At 43.4% G+C, this 24,181-nt stretch overlaps 1 long non-coding RNA gene across 1 annotated transcript; it reads right to left on the bottom strand.

Moving 5' to 3' along the window:
* Positions 1–2,083: 2,083 nt before the first annotated feature.
* LOC118616183 lies at positions 2,084–23,999 on the bottom strand. Its single transcript, XR_004956533.1, has 3 exons — positions 23,906–23,999; positions 5,796–5,926; positions 2,084–2,256 (listed from the first exon to the last, which is right to left on the bottom strand). It is a non-coding gene; the product is annotated as an uncharacterized LOC118616183 (long non-coding RNA).
* Between the last annotated feature and the right edge of the window lie 182 nt (positions 24,000–24,181).

Genomic DNA, 24,181 nt, shown 5'->3' with positions numbered 1-24,181 from the left:
GTCGATATGTCTCTCTCGCATCCATGTTTCTCTCTCTCCCTCCCTCCCTCTCTCTCTCTTTCTCTTTCTCTCCCTCCCTCTTACTCTATCGGATAATGGGTGAAAAAGTGTCCTTGGGTGAGGATTTCAAAAAAATAAATAAATAAATAAGTACTGTGGAGAAAAGGGAATACTCATGCACTGTTGGTGGGACTGTTAAGTGCAGCCACTGTGGAAAACAGTATGGAGGTTCCTCAGAAAATTAAAAATAGAACTACCATGCGATCCAGAAATTCCACTTCGGTGTGTTCATCTGAAAGAAATGAAATCACAAACTTGAAAAGATATATGTACCCCTATGTTCACTGCAGCCTTATTTGCAATAGCTAAGATGTAGAAGCATTGATGGATGAATGGATAAACTGTGATATGTCCAGGCCAGTGTGGCTTAGTTGGTTGAGCATCCTCCCATGCACCAAGAGATCACCAGTTCAATTTTTTTTTTATCCTCACCTGAGGCCTTTTTTTTCTTTTGATATTTTGTTCAGATAGAGTGGGAGGGAAAGAGAGAGAAAGAGAGAGAGAGAGAAACCTTGACGTGAAAGGGACACATCGAGTGGTTGCCACCACACGACCCAACCAGGGCTGGGGACAAACTGCAACCAAGGTATGTGCCCTTAGCGGGAACCAAACCCGGGTCTTTCCAGACCACAGGCCAATGCTCTAACTACTGAGCCAACCCGGCCAGGGCACCAGTTCAGTTCTTGCTAAGGGCATTTGCCTGGGTTTCTGGCTCAATCCCCTGTAGGGGATGTGCAGGAGGTGGTGTGTGTGTGAGTGTGTTTGTGTGATGGAATATTAGACATAAAAGGGAAATTGTCATTGTGACAACATGGATGAACCTAAAAAGCATTATTTAAGTGAAACAACCAGAGGGAGAACAATAAATACCATATGATCTCACATATATGTGAAATAAAAATAAAACGTAAACTCAAAGATTCAGAGAACAGATTAGTAGTTGCCAGAAGTAGGGGTAGGGCATGGGTAAAATGGCTGAAGGGGGTCTAAAGGAACAAACTTCCAGTTATAAGTCCTAGGGATGTAATATACAGCATGGTGACTATAGTTAACAATACTGTAATGTATATTTGAAAGTTGCTCAGAGAATATATTTTAAAATTTCTCATTACAAGAAAAGCATTTTTTTTTATCCTCATCTGAGGACATTTTTCCATTTTAGTTCAGACAGAGTGGGAGGGAGAGAGAGGGAGAAAGAGAGAAACATCGATGTGAAAGGGATACTTCGAGTGGCTGCCTCCTGCACCACTCCAATCAGGGCTGGGGACAAACTGCAACCGAGGTACGAGCCCTTGACTGAAATCGAACCCGCGACTCATTGGTCCTCGGGCTGATGCTCTAACCACTGAGCAACCAGCCAAGGCAAGAAAAACATTTTGTACATATATGTGGTAATAGATGTTAATTAAATTTATTGTAGTGATTATTTCACAGTATACACATATATCAAATCATGTGTAGACCTAAAACCAATACAATGTTATATGTTAATTATATCTCGATTTTATTATTTGCTTGTTTGTTTGTTTGTTTATTGGTTAATCTTCACTTGAGGATGCTTTTCCATTGATTTTTAGATAGAGTGGAAGGGAGGGGGAGAGAAAGAGAGAGGGAAAGAAACATTGATGTGAGAGAGACACATCAATTGGTTGCCTCCCCGAACTACTCTGACCAGGACCAAGGATCAAACCTGCAACCCAGGTACATGCCCTTGACCAGGAATCAAACCTGAGACCCTTCGGTCCAAGGGCTGATGCTCTCTAACTGCTGAGCCAAACTGGCCAGGGCTATTATCTCTCAATATTAAAAAGAATTTTCATCTTATAAACAAGCACTCAAGAACTAGACAAATAGACCATAGAATAAGTATTAGAAGGCTAGAAAGTAATTTTACCAAGGAATGATACAAATCAAATCAGATAATCAAAACAACTCCTAGAGGCCTTATTCATAGTAAAACAAAATAAACTCAGTGCAAAAGGGTTTCAACAAAATATCTGAGCTCAGTTCAGTGTGAGCTTGCCTTCTGGGCATAGACACGGTGACACTTCAAGCAGATAGAGACACATGGGCCTCAGATGCACTCACTATTACTGATTCAAGGTTCCCTCATTTGAGATAGTGAGGGCTTCCACTTAGTCTTGGTTATCTCCATTTCTGTCAATGTCTTCCAGCCAAAGGCCACCAGGAACTCCTCTGCAAGAGAACAAGAGGGGTTTATTTCTCATTGCAGCTAAGGAGAATGCACACCACAGGGGAACCATGAGGCAACTCAGTGAAAGGATATTGAAAATAATTTCTATGTCAGTGTTCATGTTAGGTGTTTGGGGGGGAGGGTCGAGGAAATGGGCTTTGCTCTGGATTGAATGCTATCAGGAAGCAGTGGTAATTATATGATTGGGTAGCTTAATAAATCTTATCTGTAAGGCAGGAAGAATGAATGAAGGCTAATGTGGTTAGCAAAGACATAGCAGTCACTCATATGAGCCAGGATAGGAGGATGATTGGTCATTTGGGGAGGTTTGGACAATGCTCATATTTTAGTCTGTGGTCACACCTGATTATTGAGTAAGGTCTTATTTTCTGGCTCTGTACAGTCACATAGTGACCTTGTCTGATGTTGGTGTTCTGTGAAACTGGTCACATTCAAGAGGAGAATACCAAAGCCTATGAGTACTAGGCCAGCTCCTGGATGTCAAGGGCTATTTTTCTCTTTTTTATAGTCTAATTTAATAATATTGTATGCAAATAACTGTCTAGTTATTATTATTGTTAGTTAGTAGATTAACAAGTGAATGTGAATAAAAACCAAACTATCTGTTATATCATTCCACTTATAAGAGGAACTAAAAGAGTCAAATTCAGAGACAGAAGGTAGAACAACGGTTGTAAGGGGCTGAGAGAGGGGAATGAGGAGTTAGTGTTCAATGTGGACAGAGTTTCAGTTTTGTGAGATAAGAAAAGTTCTGTTGATGGATGATGGTGATGACTGCACAACAATGTGAATATATGTAATGCCATTGAACCATACACTTTAAAACATGGTTAAAAGCCCTGGCTGGTTTGGCTCAGCAGTTACAGCGTCGGCCCACAGATCAAAGAGTCTCAGGTTCGAATGCGATCAAGGGCACACACCTCAGTTGCGGTTCAGTCCCTAGCCCTGATCAGGGTCATGCAGGAGGCAACCAATCGATGTGTCTCTCTCACATCGATGTTTCTGTTTCTCTCTTTCTCTCTCTCCCTCTTCCTCATACTCTACCTGAAGATAAATGGAAAAATATCCCTAGGTGAGGATTTTTAAAAAAAATATATTTAAAACAATAAATTTTATGTTGTGTGTACTTTACCATAATTTTAAAAGTAAAATATGTGTAAAATATTTGAGGCAACTATTAAGTCGTACCACTGATGTAATATTTTATTTTCTTGATTTATTTTTTTAGTTTTAAAACAAAAATTAACAAGTTAAAAAAACTAGTATCAATTTTAAAATATTAGTCAAATACATACTTCTTATATGAACTAAAATCAAACAAAAATAATCACACCTCCCAGTTTGCACTGTTTCTCTCCCACTGTTTTACACATAAGGAATAAATGTGGTCACATATATAATAACAAAAATAAAGTAATTCCAATTCTGTTTCTTTGGCCTTCAAGTCATTAGGCTATCGTTTATTTCAAGTCTTCTATTTAAACCCCAGAATATGTACTATCACATGGATTAGAGACACAAACTGCCCTTGAATGTAGCTCAAATCATTCTAAATTGTTAGTCTCACTCTTGAAATGAATGCTTGTTGGCCTGTGTTTGAGAGGAGGAAGGTGGCTATGAGTGTTCTCTCAATTAACTTTCATGTAGGACAAAAGGTTTCAGTTCATTAAAGGGTAAGTAATAAAAACCTGTGTGTGTATCATTAAAATTCATAGTAACCACAACAATTGTTTAGAATTTAGATGAATGGGAAGTTTTTTTCAGGGGGTAGTATTTTATCAGTGTCATCGTGTAGAATTGCCAGCATATAGTGATGACCAACCTTTACTTGGTGTTATTGTTTTTCTCTGTAGATACACCCCTTATTGCCCACATCTTGAGCAGAAGATTCCACCACCCATCCTTGGTCAGCCGCCACATTGCTTGCAGAGGGAACAGCACATGCAAAGGCCCTAAGGTGAGAGCATGGGGAGCAAAAGGCCTGGCAGCTGGGGCAGAGCAAGCAAGGGAAGAGGAGAAGCTCAGGAATAGGAGGGCATCAGGTAAAGCCTTAAAGATCACACTGAGGATTTCAGCTTTCACTCTGAGTGATGTGCAGAATGTCTTGTTGAGGACAGGCATGTCTTCAATATACCTGATGACACAGAAGATTCACATAGGAGATAAAGGTATCACTCATATAAGGGATGCCTGGAGAATAAGCAGCAGTTGCCAGATGAGGCAATGATAAAATGTCCCCTTGGTGGTTCAGGTGCTGTAAAGGGTGACCTTGTTACATGGAAATTTCACCCCTGGAGGCCCATGCTAGAAATTATGAATGTCCCCACAACAAGGCGCCCTCCAAAAAAGATTTCTGGAGGGAGGTTGTAACCCTTGTAACTAACTGCAAAGACTTATCTTCAGATGAGAATGTAGCCAGGTTCATGTCCTCCCATCTCCTCATGGGATGTCCCTCTTCTGGGACAGGAAATTCAGGTGGGTTTTGGAATGGAAGAAAGGAAGTCTTCTCCCAAATTCATAGCCACCAGTCTGGTCCGTCCAGTCCAGCATCAAAGAGCCCCTGGAGGCTCTAATGGGGAAGGACTGCTTCTCTTCAAGGAGATGGCCAGGGTGAGTCATGTCCTGGACCTTCCCACTGCTCTCTCCCTCTTCTCAGAACCACTGATGGCAGCAGAGGGGTAGCAGCCCAAGCAATGGGGGCAGAGCCCCAGCTTCCCAAGGGCACTCTGTCTGGACCTTTGGCCACACAGTGGGCTCCAGCAGCAATAGCAGCCACAGACAATGGGATACTTCTGGAGATTCCTCAAGCTTTCCAGGGTCCTATCCTGCAAACACCTGCGTCCAAGATTGGTTAGGGTGACTGAGTTGTGGATTTACTACAGGCAGGCAGACAATCTTGGGATGGGGATTAGGGGCCCAAGGCAATTAAATAGAAATATTAAAAGATGTGCAAGGCTTTTTTTGGTGTGGGGGAAATCCAAGCTGTTTCTGTCAGCATGATGTCATCCATGTAGTAGACCAGTGTGATATCCTATAGGTCAAGGTCACTGTGCACTATGTTGGTGCTCAGAGCCAGAGAATGGATAGATACATCCTAGGGCAGCATGAGGTCAGGTGTAAACCCCAGGCCCTAAGGGTCATTTACTCATTTTTGGCCAAAGGCCTTAAAGGCTTGCTTGCTGCAGGGATGTGCCTATTTCTCCTGACCCTGAAGATGCCCTTTCCTTTTTTTCAAACTGAGCAATGTATTTAAATTTTGTATAACATTTTGTTTGGAGTAGGGACCTCTCCTCTTCCCATCTTGGTAACCCAAGGATCCTTGAGACAGCATCCCGGTGGTAGCCAGCCTCCAAGACAGGCCCTAATGATCCTTCTTTACTGGTCTCCATGGTCCTATGTCACACTGAACAATGTTGATCTGTGTAACCAATATGATATTGCAGAAATGAGAACATGTGACTTCCAAGGCTAGGTCACAAAGGTATTGAACTTCCACCTTGCTCTCACTTGAATCACTCACCTGAGGGAAGCCAGCCACCGTGGTGAGGAACTGAGACTCCTGCCAATAGCAAGCCATCTTGGGAGGAGACCCCCAAGCCCCATCAAAGTCTTCTGGTGATGTGGCTGCAGTGACATTTCTTTTTTATTGATCTGAGAAAGGAAAAGAGAAAGAAAGAAAAACATCCATTTGTTGTTCCACTAATTTTTTTAACTTTCATTTATTTATTTTTTTAGAGAGGTGGAAAACAAGAGAGACTGATTTGTTGTTCCACTTATTTATGTATTCATTTGTTGTTTCTTTTTTTATTGATTGATTTTAGAGAGAGGGGGATGGGGGGAGAAAGAAAGAGAGAAAGAAACATTGATTTATTGCTCCACTCATCCATGCATTCATTGGTTGCCTACTGCATGTGCCCTGACCAGAGATCAAACCCACAACCTTGGCATATCGGGGCAATGCTCTAACCAACAAAGCTACCCAGCAAGGGCCATTGGTTGCCTCTTGTATGTGCCCTGACCAGAGCTTGAACACGATACCTTGGTGTATCAGGATGATGCTCAAACCAACTGAGCTACCTGGCCAGGAAGTAGTGATATCTTTTATTTATTTATTTATTTTATTTATTTATTTATTTATTTATTGCATTTATCTTCAGAGAGAGCGAGAGGGAGAACGGGAGGAAGAGAGACAGAGAAACATCGATGTGAGAGAGACACATCAACTGGCTGCCATCCACACAACCCCAACTGGGGCCGGGGACAAACCGCAACTGAGGTACCTGCCCCTAGCGGGAACTGAACTTGGTACTCTCTGGTCCGCGGGCCAACGCTCTAACTGCCAAGCCAAACCGGCCAAGGCTAAATTTTTTTTTCTTTATTGATATTAGAGAAAGAGAGAGGAAGGGAGAGGGAGAGATAGAAACATCAATGAGAGAGAACATCAATTGGCCACCTCCTGCATGTCACCCACTGGGGATCAGGCCCACAACTTGGGCATGTGCCCTGACCCAGAATCAAACCGGCGACCTCTTAGTGCATGGGTCGATGCTCAACCACTGAGCCACACTGGCTGGGCAGGATGTAGTGATATCTTGACTGTATCTTGTGAGAGACCCTGGACAGAACCACCCAGCTAACCTGCTTCCAAATTCTTGACCCACAGAAACTATGTGAGATTTTATATACTATCTATTTTTATTTTAAGACACTAAGTTTTGGTGTAATTTGTCACTACAACAGTTCTTCTCCCCAATTAACTACCCTTTGAGAAGCCACCTTCTGACCTTCTTGCAGACCCATTCTGCCTTCCCCCGGCCCCAGGCATGGGCATTGTAGATGTGAGCAGTACAAGATCCCCATTCCCCACAGACTCAGGTCCCTGGGTGTGGGCTCCAAGCCCACTAAAGTTTACATCCCTTGCCGACCACAAAGGCTTTCATATTCTGGCGCTTTAAGCCAAGAGGTATCAGTGAGCCTAGGGAATGTGGGAGTTGAGTGCCAGCAGCAGACTCTTTATCCATACCCTGACCTAATCAGAATGATTTCCTGAATGACTATATAGTCTCAGGAGTACATGTGAGACCCTTTCTAATTTCCAGTGATATAGAATTTTTCCTATACTTCAGTTTGACTATTTCAGTGGGAAACTGAGAAAGGACTAAAGAAAAAAAAAAAATTGGAATGGAAAATTACTAAAACCCTGAGTTACAATATCATCATACCCATGAGGGAAAGAAGTCACTCTAGGCCAGTGGATGGCAGGGGGCTCTGGTGTCAGAGTGAGTGCCCTGCCACAGAGCTATTATTGGCCAAAATGGCAGAGATGACCTCATTATTGTGATGATCTCGTTGTGATGACATCACTGATGTTTCCACAAGAAGTCATTTTATTAGTTGACCTCCCACAGGGCAGATTGTATTAGTTATCAGAGTATTTCAAGATGCCCTGGCCTTTAACCCTCTCTCCTTGTGAGGGAGCTTTTGTTTATGAACACCCTACTGTATGTGCTGGGCATTGTGCTGAAGGGTGGCAGAATATGTCACCACTTTGGCATAAGAATTATTGAGCAAAAGGCACTTAAAAAAAACAGCTGGTACAAGAAGGGCACGCTTCCTGAAAGCAAATGAAACTCCCATGTGAAAGATGCTTTCCCTATAATATACCAGGAGGAAAGATTCTTATCACCAGAGATGTGAGGTTGAGGCCAAGAGAAATTTGTATAAACAGACCTTGTTTAAAAAAAAAAGAAAGAAACTTTTGCCCAGCCATTGTGGCTCAGTGGTTGAGCGTCTACCCATGCACCAAGAGGTCACCAGTTCGATTCCTAGGTTGTGGGCCCAATCCCCAGTTGGGGGCACACAGGAGGTGGCCAATCGATGTTCTTTCTCATCAATGTTTCTATCCTCTCTCTCTCTAAAAATCAATAAAGAAAAAAAAATTTTTTTTAACTTTTGCCCAGCCGGTGTGGCTCAGGGGTTGAGCATTGACCTGTGCATCAGGAGGTCCCCAGTTTGAATCCTGGTCAGGGCCATGCCTGGGTTGCAGGCTTGATCCCCAGTAGGGGGCGTGCAGGAGGCAGCCAATGGATCATCAAGGTTTCTCTCTCTCCCTCTCCCTTCCTCTCCGAAATCAATAAAAATATATTTTTAAAAACCTCTTATCTTTAGTCTCCCCATATATTAGTTACTTTTCCACAATAGCCTTTCTTCATTCAACCTAATATATAAACACTTAGGCCTTGTCACTTCTCTGGGTCTTCAATTTCCTGTGGGGGCTCCCATGTATAAATAAAAATCTATACAGTTGACCCTGAACAATGCAGGGATTATGGGACACTGACCCCACCACATAGTCAAAAATCTGTATATAACTTCTAACTCCCCCTCAACTTTACTAATAGCCTACTGCTGACCAGAAAATTTACCAATTACATAAGCAGTCGATTAACACGTTTGTATAATGTATATATTATATACCATATTCTTATAATAAAATAAGCCCGAGAAAATAAAATGTTATTAAGAAAATCATAAGGAGCCCTGGCCAGGGTGGCTCCGTGGTTAGAGCATCGGCCTGTGCACCAAAGGGTTGTGGGTTCAATTCCCAACAAAGGCACATACCTAGGTTGTAGGTTCGATCCCCAACCCCAAATGAAATGCGTGCACTAGGCAACCAATTGATTTGTCTCTCTCACATCAATGTTTCTCTCACTCTCACTCTCTCTCTCTATCCCCTTTCTAAAAGAAAATATCAGTGGAAAAAGTAGTCTCAGGTGAGGATTACCATATACAAAAAGAAAGAAAGAAAAAAGAAAACTACAAGGAAAGTACATTCACAGTATTTATGGAAAAAAATCCACATATAAGTGGACCTCTACGGTTCAAACCCATGTTGCATAATGGTTAACAGTATTGCCTTTCTCCTATGAATCTATCCTATGTCAATTTAGTTCTCAGGCCCCAGCAGACCCTAAGAGGACAGAGGTAAAGTTTTGCCTCCCTATGGTGCTAAGATCTCCATTTGAAACTGGATGCCTGGCTGGTGTGGCTCAGTGGCTGAGCATCGACTTATGCACCAAGAGGTCACCAGTTCAATTCCTGGTCAGGGCACATGCCCAGGTTGTAGGCCAAATCTCCAGCGGGGGACATGCAGGAGGTGGCCAATCAATGTTCTCTCTCATCGATGTTTCTATCTCTCTCTTCTAAAATCAATAAAGAAAAAAATGTTAACAAAAAAAGAAACAACACAAAACAAGTCTGAGGCGGCCTGTCTCTACTTGAGCCAAATTAAGTAGGGACAGGGTTGAATTACACATGAGAATTTATTCCAATAACGCCGGCAGTATGAAGAGAACAGCAGGTCATCCTGGAAATTCTGCTCTAACATCCATTAGCTGGCTGATCGCATAGCGATAAAGAAGAAGGGCTACATGCAAGGGGAAAGAAGGGCAGGATAAGGGCTGCAATGTCCGTGATCCTTGTGTCTCCTTTCAGGATCTTGAAGTCTGATAACAAGGTAGCTAATTTTCTGTGATGTTAAAAGCAGCTCCACCCAATCCTGGGACTGGAGAATGGTTAGCATTCTTGAAGCAAACTCCTGGAGACGGGTTAGGGTGCAGGCAGAGCAACCAAGTCAAAGTATGTGCTGTCCTTGGTCTATTCTCAAAATGTATTTTCTTTGCTGAGTAATGGACTCATTAGGCTCTGAGGCATCTTATCTTTTTACAGCCCTGTTTTTCTTTTTGCAACACACCCTCCAGTTTCCCAGGGTCTATAAGAAAATCTCTTTATCTATAGTTACTAAGGTGAATAATCATTAAACAACTGTGGTCCTATTCCTATTATGCGCCCTTCCCCCTACCACATTTACATGTCACACTGCTTTTATCCTCTAGATGAGTGAGGCCCAGAAAAAGCAAGGACTTTCCTAAGGTCACATAGCCAGTAAGTGGCAGAGCTTAGATCGCAACGTAAGCTTGACTCCCAAGCCTTTCTTTTTCTTTAATGTTTTATTGATTTTTGGGAGAGAGAGATAGAAACATCAATGTGAGAGAAAAACATTGATTGGCTGCCTCCTGCATGCCCCCAACTGGAGATCAAGCCCAAAACCCGGGCATGTGCCCTCACTGAGAATCGAACCAGGACCTCTAAGTCCATGGGATGACGCTCAACCACTGAGCCACACTAGCTGGGTGACTCCCAAGCCTTTCAACTACCATATACAGATGAGTGAGTCACAGATGGCTTCAAAGAAAAGACCCTTGGCCCTGGCCGGTTTGGCTCAGCGGTTAGAGCGTCGGTCTGTGGTCCAGAGAGACCTAGGTTCGGTTCCCGCTAAGGGCGCTTACCTCGGTTGCAGTTTGTCCCTGGCCCTGATTGGTCATGCAGGTGACAGCCACTCGATGTGTCCCTTTCACGTCAATGTTTCTCTCTCTCTTCCTCTCTCTCCCTCCCACTCTATCTGAACAAAAAATAGAAAAATGTCCTGGGGTGAAGATAAAAAAAAAAAGACTAGCCCACAAATGATCAGTACAAATTTATCAGACCTAGGAGGGTAAAACAGTGTTGAGCACATTAAAGTTATAAGATGGAGCTGAAACCGAGGGTTCAAGGAAGAGAGAGGGGGAAAGAGGCTGTTGCAAGCCCTAAATACTAGGCCTGGTAACTGGAATCTTATCCTATTGGTGAGAACCTCCTGGGTTGTCTTCAGACGTGGTCAGATTTGGTGTTTGAAGACAATGTGGGGACAGCATGAGGCTTGACTGGAACAACAGTTCTTAACATCACTGTGCTTCAGAATCACATGAGCTGCTTGTAAAAAAAAAAAACAAAAACAAAAAACCCACCTGGAATCCACATTCAGAGTCTGATTCAGGGGGCTGGAGAGAGGCCCAATGATCTGCATTTTAAGTTTTCCAAGTGATTATGATTCAGATGGTTACTTAAAGAAACCGACTCAGTGGATTGAGTATCATCCCATGGACTGAGAAGTCCTGGTTCAATTCCTGATCAGGGCACATGCTGGGGTTGCAGGCTTGATCCCCAGAAGGGGGCCTGCAGGAGGCAGCCAATTGATGTTTCTCACACTGATATTTGTATCTCTTCCTTCCTCTCTCTCTAAAAAAAAAATCAGACTTCCGGTCAAGATGGCGTAGGTAAACGCGGTATCGCGTCCTCCCACAACCACATCAAAGTTACAACTAAACTACAGAACAACCATCCTTCAAAACCGCCTGAAATTAAGCTGAATGGAAGTCCTACAACTACGGAATTAAAGCAGCAGCCACATCCAGACTGGTAGGAGGGGCGGAGGCGCGAGGGGTGGCGGTGGCGGCTGGTCCCACACCCACATGTGGCAGATAAAAATCAGGAGACGCCCGAGGCCGGGAAGGTCCTTCCTGAGGACTGAGGGGTCCCCGTCCCACACCAGGTGCCCCGCTCAGGGTTCCAGTGCCAGGAAGAGAAGTCCCCATAACTTCTGGCTGGAAAACCAGCGGGAACTGAGGCTCAGGGAAGCTGAAGCGGCTGGAGCCCCAGGCAGCTCCTTAAAGGGCCCGCGCACGGACTTATCGGACTCTCTTCAAGCTTGGAGGGGAGGCAGCTCCAGGGGCACCAGAGTCATACAGGGAAGAACTGAGCTGTTTGGCACTGGAGCGAGGGCTGGAGAGGGGGCTTTCTCGGGGACAAACGTGCTGTAAGAGGCCTTTGTTCCTTTGGTGAGCCCTTCCCGGGGGCGGCAGACAGTCATCATATCTGGGACTCCAGCAACCTGGCTCACACTGGTAGCCCCGCCCTGTTGACTCCTTGAGGCCCCACCCCACCCCACCCCACCCAACTTTCAAGCCCACCCAAGCTGTTGCCACTTGCTTAACCAAGGATTGGCCGGTCTCGGATCCTGCTTCAGGTTTTTCCTAAATTCTTTCAAACAAGCAGCATCTGGTCTCAGCGAGCTCCATACCTCTCATTAAGTAATACACTGCAACAAACACAGGGAGGCAGCCAAAATGAGGAGACAAAGAAACAGGTCCCAAATGAAAGAACAGAACAAAACCCCAAGAAAAGAACAAAGCGAAATGGAGATAAGCAACCTAACAGATACTGAGTTCAAAATACTGCTTATAAGGATGCTCAATGAACTTAGTGAGAACCTCAGTGAACTTAGGGAGGGCCTCAAGAGCATAAAAAAGGACCAGTTAGAAATCATGGATACACAGAATTGAAGGAGGCATTAACTGAAATAAAGAATAATTTACACAGCTTCAATAATAGAGTACGTAAATCCAAGGAGCAAACCATTGATTTGGAATATAAGGAAGCAAAAAATGCCCAATCAGAACAGCAAAAAGAAAAAAGAATCCAAAAAAAGGAGGATAGTGTAAGGAGCCTCTGGGACAACTTCAAGCGTGCCAACATTCTCATCTTGGGGGTGCCAGAAGGAGAAGAGCGAGAACAAGAAATCGAAAACCTGTTTGAAACAGTAATGGTAGAAAACTTTCCTAACTTGGTGAAGGAAACAGACATTCAAGTCCAGGAAGCACAGAGAGTCCCAAACAAGATGAACCCCAAGAGGCCCACACCAAGACACATCATCATCAAAATGCAAAAGGTTCAAGACAAAGAGAGAATATTAAAAGCAGCAAGAGAAAGGCAGCTAGTTACCTACAAGGGAGTTCCCATTAGGCTGTCAGCTGATTTCTCAAAAGAAACTTTGCAGGCCAGAAGGGAGTGGCAAGAAATATTCAGAGTGATGAAAACCAAGAACCTACAACCAAAATTACTCTATCCTCCAAAGCTGTCATTTAGAATCGATGGACACATAAAAACTTTCCCAGACAAGAAAAAGTTAAAGGCGTTCATCACTACCAAACCGTTATTATATGAAATGATGAAGGGTCTTTTTGAAGAAAAAGATAAAATGTATGAACAAAATGACAGTGAATACATATCTATCAACAATGGAATCTACAAACAAAATGAACAGGTAGAACAGATGCATTCTCATAGATACAGAGAACATTTTGTTGGTTGCCAGTTGGGAGGGGGGTTGGGGGAATGGGTGAAAAAAGTGAATGGATTAAGAAGCACAAGTTCATTGCTAGACTGACAAACCTCAAAGGGAAAGGGGTTGGGGGGGTGGGAAGAAATAAACCAAAGAACTTATATGCATAACCAATGGACACAGACAATAGTGTGGAAAAAGGTGGGAGGGGGGCGGGAGTGGGGAGGAGGGGGTCAATGGGGGAAAAATGTGGAACATCTGTAATACATTTTACATCCAACAATAAAGATTTGGGAAAAAAATCAATAAAAACATATTTTCTTAAAAAAGAAACACCAGTAATCCAGAGGGAGAGAAGAAGCAAGAATAATTATAAGGTGGCTGCCAAAGATAAATGATGAGTCCTAAACTCCAACAGTGACAAAGAAAATGGAAACAGCCTAATTACTATGGCAGGATAATGTTTTCCATAATGTTCCCCCCCTTTTTTTTCCCTAGTAATTCACTCCCCACCCCCTTTCATATACCTGGTCTATTCTGTGCTAATTGTCCCTCAGGAGTGGGATGTGACAGGGCAGAAAACAAAATAAGGAATCATTGTGGTATGTGTTGGACTTGTGTCAAATAATACAGGAGCTGGGGGGAGAGGAGAGGTTATAGATGAATTAGAACTTGTCATGAGTTGATAACTGTGGAAGCTGAGTGATGGCTGCAAGGGGATTCATTATACAATTCTATTTATATTTGTCTATTTTCAAATTTCATATTAAGAAAAGATTTTTTTAATCATTTCTGTATTTAGTTTCAAAAAGACTTAGGGAAAAGGAGAGAAATCTCAGACATAGCCAAAAAGTTGCAAGAAACTTCATGAGTAAGAGGATAGGGAGAATTGGTCCAGGTGAGGAGGCGGTACTGGCAAGACACTTCTGTACCTAGGAGAGAGAAACACATCTGATCAGTGTATTTGGGGAGAATATGGTACACGGTCTGCTCAGTTCTGCCCTTCCTCTTAGGATCTGCCTGCCTGCAGGGGGTACAAATTCACTGCCCCTCCAGGGGCTGTGGAAAGGAGGCCTATCTAGTCCAGCACTGCCATGACACGGGGTAGGGGGAAGTGTGCCTAACACAGGGGCTCAGTTATCTATAAGCCCACAATGAGCAAATGCTTGGATCTGGCCTTTGTCAGTAATAAGGTAATAATCCAGCTTCCACCTGCTTCTCCTTTGCTTCATTTTCCAGTATGTTTAGAACCTTAGTCAGAAAGACAGTGCCATCTATTTGGGGTCCGCCAGAAACCCCAAATGAGGGCTTCAGTGGTCTGGTGAAAAGGAAGGAAGGTGGACGGAGGGAAGTGATGAGAGCAGAGAGGGACCCGAGGAAGGAGCTAAGAATCCAAGAGGGAAGGTATGCTGCCATTGGGAGAGGCAAAACCCAGTGTGGAGATGTCTCTGGGACATATCTAGACACAAAGGACCTTATGTAATCTCAGCAAGATTCCCACAGGCTAGAGTGGTATGAGGCAGGAAGAGAGCTGTGGTCTCTAGCAGAGATGGAGTGAGAAGAGCCAGGTCTCTCTAGCAACCAGCGGGGACCAAAGACATCTCCATGAATGCCTGTATGCATGAATGACCTTGAGAACGCCAACACACATACGCACCCCAAACTACCAGATGAAGCTCTGGGCCTGAAATATAACCCCAGGAAAGGCGCAAAACCCTCAATTAGTTGAGATTAAGTTTCTTCCGCTTCAGTAGAATGGGAGTTCAAAATAGAAATTAAGTTGAGTTACAGAAAACTTTAATTATATTTCTTACATAGGTGAATTTATGAACAGAGACTCCTTGCTGGAGTAAATACTTGCAGAATCAACATGACTTGGAGGTCAGATATATGATGGGGGGGGGGCAGGAAGTCTCTCCTCCTTTTGAAAGATTTGTTTCCTAAACACTCCAGACAAATTCAAGTTCTTCAACACTGTCTGCCTAGTTTTCATTCCTTTCGTAGCCTGGTTCACAAGACTATACAATGGTCACTGTAACAACTAGGCCCATGGGGCCTGGAAGAGATCAGGGCAAAGTCTGACACTCCATCTGCAGAGTAACTCATGTGGACCTCCCTGTTTCATTCCTCCCCTCTGCCCAGGCTCCATCACCCTCTCAGAAAGTCCAATTCTCACCCTGGGAGTCAAGATTTTTCACACTGGACCCCATCTCTCCTCTTCTCCAGCCTTATTTCCTCTCCTCTTAAACTGCCCTCTCCCCAGAAAGGTGGGGAGAGTCTGCCTCAGGCCCTCCTGCCCAAAGACACAAGGCCATTCTCAAGTTTAGAGGGTGGAGGATTGAGAGAAAGGGTAACAGTACTGGTTACCTCTCTCAAAAAGTGCTAAGGAAGTCCTTATTTAGGCTGAGGCCCAACTTCAGAATTCAAGGAGAGAAAGGGACCCTGATCTGCCTTCTTCTGGTCGAATCAATTCTTCCCTGAAGCTGCCCCAGATGGTGAGCTGGGTGGGACTAACTGCACAGGGGCTGGCTGAAGCACACCTGTGTGTGCAGCCCATGGATGCCCAGCATCACCTGTGCGAATACTGAGACGGTAATCTAGATTGCATTGCCCTTATAATTCTTCCTTCCCACCTCTCCACTCAAGCAATTATAGGCATACCTCGAAGATATTATTGAGGGTTTGGTTCCAGACTCTCATAATAAAGTGAGTCATAATCTTTTTGCTGGTGGGGGTCTTGTCTTCAGTTTATAAAAAACTGCAACATCTGTGAGGCACAAGAACATGAAGTACAATAAAACAAGGGGTGCCTATAGTTAGTTGTGTACACGTTGCCTTGGGATAGGAATGGAAAGTAGAACTAGCAAACCATCCAGGATTTTGTTTCCAAGCCCAGCCTTTACAGACCTGAAGGTTAAGGCCAGTGGTCTTCAAATATTTGCCTGCATGCCCCGTAAAATCAATTTAAAAAACTACATACCCTTTCACACAGCTACAATAATTGTAGTGCCCAGTGCAAAATGAAAGTGTGGGCCCCTTGCTCAAACATTATTAAGAATTTCAATGCCTTGGCCGATTTGGCTCAGCAGTTAGAGCGTCAGCCCGTGGACCAATGAGACGAAGGTTCAATTCCGGTCAAGGGCACGTGCCCTGGTTGCATCTGACCCTGGCCCTGGATGGGTCATGCGGGAGGCATCCAGTCGATGTGGCTCTATCAGGTCGATGTTTCTCTATCTTTCCCTCCCTCCCTCCCACTCTGTCTGATAATGGGCAGAAAAATATCCTCAGGTGAGGAATAATTAAAAAAAAAAAAATTTCAAGAAGGCAACAGCCGGCTCTAAGCCAAGCTCAGAGCCCTTCTGAATGCAGGGCCGTGTGTCTGTGCAAGTTGCATGCACCTCCATGAAGCCAGCTCTGCTCCCACACATTTTTATATTTTTAAAATTTTTTATATATTTTTTATTGATTTTTTTTTTAGAGGGAGAGAGAAATAGAAACATTGATGTGAGAAACATTGATCGGCTGCGTCCTGCATGCCCCCTACTGGGGATCAAACCCACAACCCAGGCATGTACCCTGACCAGGAATCGAACGGGGCCCTCTCTGCCCATGGGATGATGCTCAATCCACTGAACTACACCGCCTAGGCAACCCCACACATTTTTTAAAAAAAAACATGTTTTTACTGATTTTAGAGAGAGGACGGAAGAGGGAGAGAGAGATGGAAACAGTGATGAGAGATAAATATTGATCAGCTGCCTCCTGCATGTCCCCTACTGGGGATCGAGCCCACAATCCATACATGTGCCCTGACCGAGAATGGAACCAGCGACCTCCTTCTGTTTTTAATCCTCACTCAAGGATATTTTTCCCATTTATTTTTTTAGATAGAATGGGAAGGAGGGAGGGAGAGAGAAACATCAATGTGAGAGAGACACATTGATTGGTTGCCTCCCAAACAACCCAACCAGAGCTAAGGTTGGAACCTGCAACTGAGGTACGTGTCCTTGATCAGGAATCAAATCTGCGACTCTTTGGTCTGAGGGCTGTCGCTCTAACAGTTGAGCCAAACTGACCAGGGCACAACCTCTTGGTGCATGGGATGGCACTCAAGCCACACATTTGTTTTGTTTTTTTTTTAATTCTCACCTGAGAATATTTTCCCAAATATCTTCAGATAGAGTGGGAGGGGAGGGGAGAGAGAGAGAAACACTGACATGAGAGAAACACATCAATTGGCTGCCTCCTGCACAACCCCGACCAAGGCCAGGGACAAACCGCAACCGAGGTATGTGCCCTTGGCCGGAATCAAACCCGCAACTCTTTGGTCTGCAGGCTGATGCCCCAACCACTGAGCCAAACCAGCCAGGGCAAGCCACACATTTTTATTTTATTTATTTTTTTATCCTTACTTAAGGACATTTTTCCATTTTTGTTCAGATAGAGTGGGAGGAAGAGAGAGACAGAGAAAAATTGATGTGAAAGGGACACATTGAGTGGCTGCCTCCCACACAACCCCAACTGGAGCCGGGGACAAACTGCAACCAAGATACATGCCCTTAGTGGGAACCAAACCTGGGTCTCTCTGGACTGCGGGCCAACGCTCTAACCGCTGAGCGAAACCGGCCAGGGCAAGTCACACATTTTTAAGTTAACATGCATGTAAAAAAATATATATAAATTCAAACAGTTGCAAAAGATGTAATTTTAATATATTGTACATTGTATACTTGCTTTAAATGTATCTTTCCAGTTCTCAGAACATATTGAGCTAATTTAATGTATGAGAAATGTCTGTCATAGCTGCTCATTCACGTCCAATGGAAAAACAAACTGTGGTACTCCCATACCATGGCATACTACTCAGCAGAGAGCTATTGGATACACAGTATGACATGGATGAATCTCAAAATAATTATGCTGAGGGAAGAAGGCAGTCAAAACAGAAAACATACTGTATGGAAATGCAAATATTAGCAGAGACAGACAGCAGATCAGTGGTTGCCTGGGGAGAGGGGAAGGAGTGGGAGGGAAGGATTACAGTCAGGTGGAGCCACATGGCTAAAATCTTACCAACAGGAGAGGAGTGAAAACAATGTATAGTCATTTCTGAGTATTGCTCATAAAAACATCCCACACAACCCTCATTCTGTTTTCTGTCCCATCCTCTAGCTGAATGAAGAGAACCTAGATGAGAGAAAAGCCACAGGATAGAGAAGGAATGGGTCCCTAGATGACTACATGTAGCAAAGTCCCTTCAACGGGCATTGGGCTATGACATGAACAAGAACACAACTATTATGGTATTGAACCTGATATGCTGGGATGGTTTCTTATGGCAGTTAGCCAACCCTGACTAATACATAGTCCAATGTAATCTCCCTGCCAGAGAGAGCTGGCTGGTCCCCTTAATCAGGTTCTGCCTGGGGCTCAGGCTGGTTCCCTGAGGCTCCCAAATTAGGTTTAGCACTAAGAGTTGAGAGGCCAGTGGTGGGAGGGAGCAGTCTGTACTGTTGAGCCCCTTTTTTCTTAAAACATGAAGCAAGCCCTAAAAGGGCTGGGGAAGGAGACTGTCAGAGCCACAGAAGGAGCCCACCAGGCTTTAAGAGGTTCTTCTGTAGTAAGGCCCTCTTATGAATGTTCATCTGGGACACAGATAACCTTATGCTCTGCAGCCATTCTGGGCAATCCAGCCACAGGTCTTCCTCAAAACTTCCTTCAAGTCTCTGACCAACAGACTGAACCATTATCCAACATCCAAGAATTGGTGTGTCTTTACTTCAGGGCCTCTGGGTGCATCACCTTTTCTAGGTTCCTTTGACCATCTCAGAGGAAGGCTGGAACACCCCAGCAATCTACTTCTAGCTGGAGCAATCTGAAAAGTGGGCTTTAGATTTTACTTCCTCAGTCAACTCATAAACAACTCTCCATCAGACCAGAAATGTAAACAACTTGCTCAGGCAACCAACTTTTTTTTTTTCTTTACTGATTTTGGAGAGAGAATAAGGGAGAGGGAGAGAGAAACATCAATGAGTGAGAACATCAACTGGCCTTCTCCTGCACACTCTGCACTGGGAATTGGGCCCAAAAGGTGGGCATGTGCCCCAACTGGGAATCGAACTGGCGACCTCTTGGTGCATGAGTCGATGCTCAACCACTGAGCTACAGTGGCCGGGCTCAGGCAACCAACTTTTACCTGTAGGTCTTGCTTGGACAAAGGCCATATATTTTTTTTCTTTTTTCTTTTTTTAACGTCATTTCCTTTTGATGATGGAGTGCTGCAGGCCATCCCTGATATTATGGCTGGGTAGATCAGATAACATGGTATCTCAGATCCCATGGTCATCTAGTATGCCATGCTCAGTATGCCATGGTTAGGCATCCAATTTCACAGATACTTAGAGCAAGCCAGGAGTTGTTTCTCAAAAGGAAAATAACTATTTGCTGAAGGAGAATATAACTGTTTAAAAAGTCCAATGCCTGCCCTGGCTGGTTTAGCTCAGCAGTTACAGCATCAGCCCGCAGACCAAAGAGTTGCGGGTTCAATTCTGGTCAAGGGCATGTACCTCAGTTGTGGTTCGGTCCCTGGTCCTGGTCAGGGTTGTGGAGGAGGTAACCAATCAATGTTTCTCTCTCTCTCCCTCCCACTTTATCTGAAGATAAATGGAAAAATATCCTCAAGTAAGGATTTTAAATAAATAAATAAATAAATAAATCCCATGCCTGAGTATAAAGGCCAAAGGCAGAACTACTTACTACTCTTCAGCCTGATGCAATAAGAAAACCTTCTCTCCTTTTATGATCCTCCCTAACATTGGCAGCTTTCAAATGAGCCAGTAACAGGTAAAAATAATATACCTAAATATGATATATTTTACCACCCAAGTCTAAAGAAGCCCAAGTGTGATATCTCTTTCTTAGTGGTAGGGAGTGTGGTGCACAGCAGTTTGTCTTTCATTTCATAGGGAACATCTTAACAAACCCCAGACCCTTACCTAGTTCACTGAATAAATAAGCCCATGTATATCTGTGAGATATATTATCTGCTCTGTGGTACAGACATCATGCTTACCAAGTTTTCTAAAATATCTGCTACTTCCTGTTCTCAAGGTCCATCAGGATGATATCTGTCACACTAATTAGCCTGATATCCACTGCAATAGTGATATGGCAAAAAAAATCCAGTAAACTAAGTATGTCCAGAGAGGGACATACCCTTGAAGCAAGACAGTAAAGGCTTAATGCTGTCCCTGCCAGTGGAATACAAACTGCTCCTGAGGTTTGATACATAAGGAAAAACATGGATTAAACCTACATTGTCTATTAGAGGCCCAAAACTGTGCTCGTCTGCTCCAAGAATGACAACTCTGAAAGAATGACTGCAGCCCTGGCCGGTTTGGCTCAGCGGTTAGAGCGTCAGCCCATGGACCAGAGAATCCTGGGTTTGGTTTCTGCTAAGGGCACGCACCTCAATTGCAGTTTGTCCCTGGCCCCAGGTGGGGTTGTGTGGGTGGCAACCAGTCAATGTGTCTCTCTCACATTGATGTTTCTCTCTCTCTCTTCCACCCTCCCGCTTTACCTGAAGATAAATGCAAAAATGTCCTCGGAGAAGGAAAAACATCTGTAACAAAAATAAAATTTTAAAATAAAATACTTTTTCAAAACAAAAAACCAGGCCTCGGGTAAGGATAAAAAAAAAAAAAAAAGAGTGACTGCAATGAGGTTCTAACACAATAAGTTTATCATAATGCTCTGTGACTCTTTAAGACCAGCTATCTATATTCTCTGTCGATACATGAATGGATAAAGAAAATGTGGTATAGCCCTGGCCAGTTTGGCTCAGCAGTTAGAGCGTCAGCCTGCGGTCCAGAGAGACCCAGGTTCGGTTTCCGCTGAGGGTACATACCTCGGTTGCAGTTTGTCCCCGGCCCTGGTTGGGTCGTGTGGGTGGCAGCCACTCAATGTGTCCCTTTCACATCGATGTTTCTCTCTCTCTCTTTCTCTCTCTCCCTCCCACTCTGTCTGAACAAACAATGAAAAAATGTCCTCAGGTAAGAATAAAAAAAGAAAACGTGGTATATATGTAAATGAACTTTTATATATAAAGGAGTATATATAAATTATATCTATAAATATATAAAAATATATATAAAGGAATATTACTCAGGCTTAAAAAATATGAAAATCAAACTCCTGCCTTTTGCAACAACATGTATGAAACTGAAGGACATTTTGTGAAGTGAAATAAGCCAGTCACAAAAAGAATATTGCATGATCTCACTTATATGTGGAATTTTTTTTTTTTAAAAAGCCCTGGCTGATGTGACTCAGTGGTTAGAGTGATTCCTGGTCAAGGGCATGTACCTGGGTTGTAGGTTTGATACCTAGCCCAGTTAGGGCACATGTGGAAGGCAATCAATCAATGTATCTCTCTCTCTCTTCCACTCTCTAAAAATCAATAGGGAAAAAAACCCCTATGTGGAATCTAATGAAATGAATTAACAAAAACAATAACAACAACAAACTTGAACTCACAGTAACAGAGAATAGAATAGTGGTAAACAGAAACTAGGGTGTGGAGAAAATGGGAAGAGTTTTTAAAAAGTAGAATGGTGGTTGCTAGGGGCTTGGGTAGAGGGGAGAATGAGGAGTTATTATTTAATGAATACTATGTCAGTTTTGCGAGATGAAAAGAGTTCCAGAGATGAATCAAGGTGATGGTTGCACAACTATATGCATTTATTTAATGGCACCTAACTGTACACTTAAAATGGTTAAGATATTAAGTTTATTATCCATATTTTACAATAAAAAATAAATAAATGGGGAAATATCATCTATATATAGTAGGAATTACCCTGAATTTCTCGAGTCTTTGATAGTGGCACTAATCCCTGTGATGAGATGAAATATTAATGTTTATTTATGTTATTGGCAGTTAAGGAGAGTTCCGGGGCATTAGTCTTTCCTTGAAAAATAGCCCTTGCTCAAGTTGGTTTAAGTCAATGTCAAGATTCTGCCCCCATTGATAACATCAATAGCAACTGTACATATAACCACTATATGGTTTCACAGTACCACTGGCCCTGGCATGAGACAGACTGCACTAAAAACAAAACTTTAAAAAATTTGCACAGCAAAAGAAACCATCAACAAAATGAAAAGACAACCGACTGAATGGAAGAACATATTCACTGATACATATGATAAGGGGTTAATATCCAAAATTTATAAAGAAGTTATAAAACTCAACACCAAAAAAACAAACAATTCAATTAAAAAATGGGCAAAGGACCTGAATAGACACTTCTCCAAAGAGGACATACAGATGGCTCAATGTCTCTAATCATCAGAGAAATGCAAATGAAAACAGTGAGATATCCACCTAACAACCTGTTAGAATGGCTGTCATCAATAAATAAACAAGCAAGTACGTGTTGGGAAGGATGTGGAGAAAGAGGAACCTTCCTGCACTGTTGGTGGGAATGCAGACTAGTGCAGCTACTGTAGAAAGCAGTATGCAGATACCTCAAAAAATTAAAAATGGGACTGCCTTATGACCCAGTGATTACACTTCTGAGAATATATCTGAAGAAACCTGAAACACTAGTTTTAAAGAATATGTGCACCCCTATGTTCGTTGCAGCATTATTTACAACAGCCAAGATTTGGAAGCAGCCTACCTGTCCATCAGTAGATGAGGGGATAAAACAGCTATGGCACATTTACACAATGGAATACTACTGGACCAAAAAAAGAAAAAACGTTTACCCTTTGCCACAATATGGGTGAACCTGGAGAACATTATGTTAATTAAGTGAAATAAATCAGTCAAAGACAAACATCATTATAATTTCACTCATGTGGAATCTAATGAACTGAACTAATAAGCAAAATAATTACAGACTATATAGACAGAGAGCAAGATGACAGCTGCGAGGCGGGGATAGCAAAAAAGAAAAAAAGAGAACTCATGGTCACCGACAACAGTGTGGTGATTGCAGGGGTGAGGCGGGTGGGTGAAGGTGGAGAAGGGTATGGGGGTAAATGGTGATGGAAAAATAAAATAAAATAAAATAAAGAAGAAAGCAACTGTAAAAAAAAAAAAAAAAGCTGTACCGTGTGCACGTGTTATAGATTCAAAAAAGGAAAGGGGGGAATCCCATTTTTAACAATTAATACATTTTTAAATCTTCCTCTGTGTACCACTCAAAGTGCTCTCCTTTTTTCAAAACACTCTTTTTAAAACACTGACCTAGTACATGCCCGTTATCCAATCTTTATCACACTGGTCCCCAAGAGACTGGGAGAGAAGGAACAAGGTTTGAGTCCCATGCTCTGGGCACCAATCGTTGGACTCCCAGTGAACCAAACAAAGGCCTGGACGATTCCTTCGTCCCTTTCAGTTCAGGCTGTACACAAGCACATTTTCCTGGAAGATGATAAGCAACCATTTTGCCTTTTGTAGCCTCGACTTTCTCCGCTACAAAATGGGAACGATCGTACCTGCCTCTCCGTGTGAGTGCGAGAAGTCAGGTGATGGGTGTGAAAGTACCATAGCACTGCAGAAATTAATTAATTCACTCATTCATTTAAGTGATTAAGCGACAAGGGCCGAGCAGTGCGGTTACCAGAGCAGTGCGGAGACAGACCCTCTTCTCGCGTAGGTAGCAAGACTGGGAGGGCGTCTCCCCACCACGTTCTTTCTCCCGCAGAACTCCGGGCGGTGACCTTATTCAAAATGGCGTAGGCAGCCTCGGGGGCTAGTGCGGCGGTGCGGACTCGGCTTGCCCTCTGACCTGCTGGCAGCGGTGGAGGGGGAGCCGGGCGCCGCCATATTGGCTGTTGTCCTGAGAGGGGAGCGGCGGCGGCGGCAGCGGAGGGCGCAAGTGGAGCGAGGGAGAGGA

Source organism: Molossus molossus, unplaced genomic scaffold (assembly GCF_014108415.1).
Source record: "Molossus molossus isolate mMolMol1 unplaced genomic scaffold, mMolMol1.p scaffold_m16_p_4, whole genome shotgun sequence".
In the NCBI taxonomy this organism is placed as follows: domain Eukaryota; kingdom Metazoa; phylum Chordata; class Mammalia; order Chiroptera; family Molossidae; genus Molossus; species Molossus molossus.
This window is presented reverse-complemented; position numbering and strand designations above follow the sequence as displayed.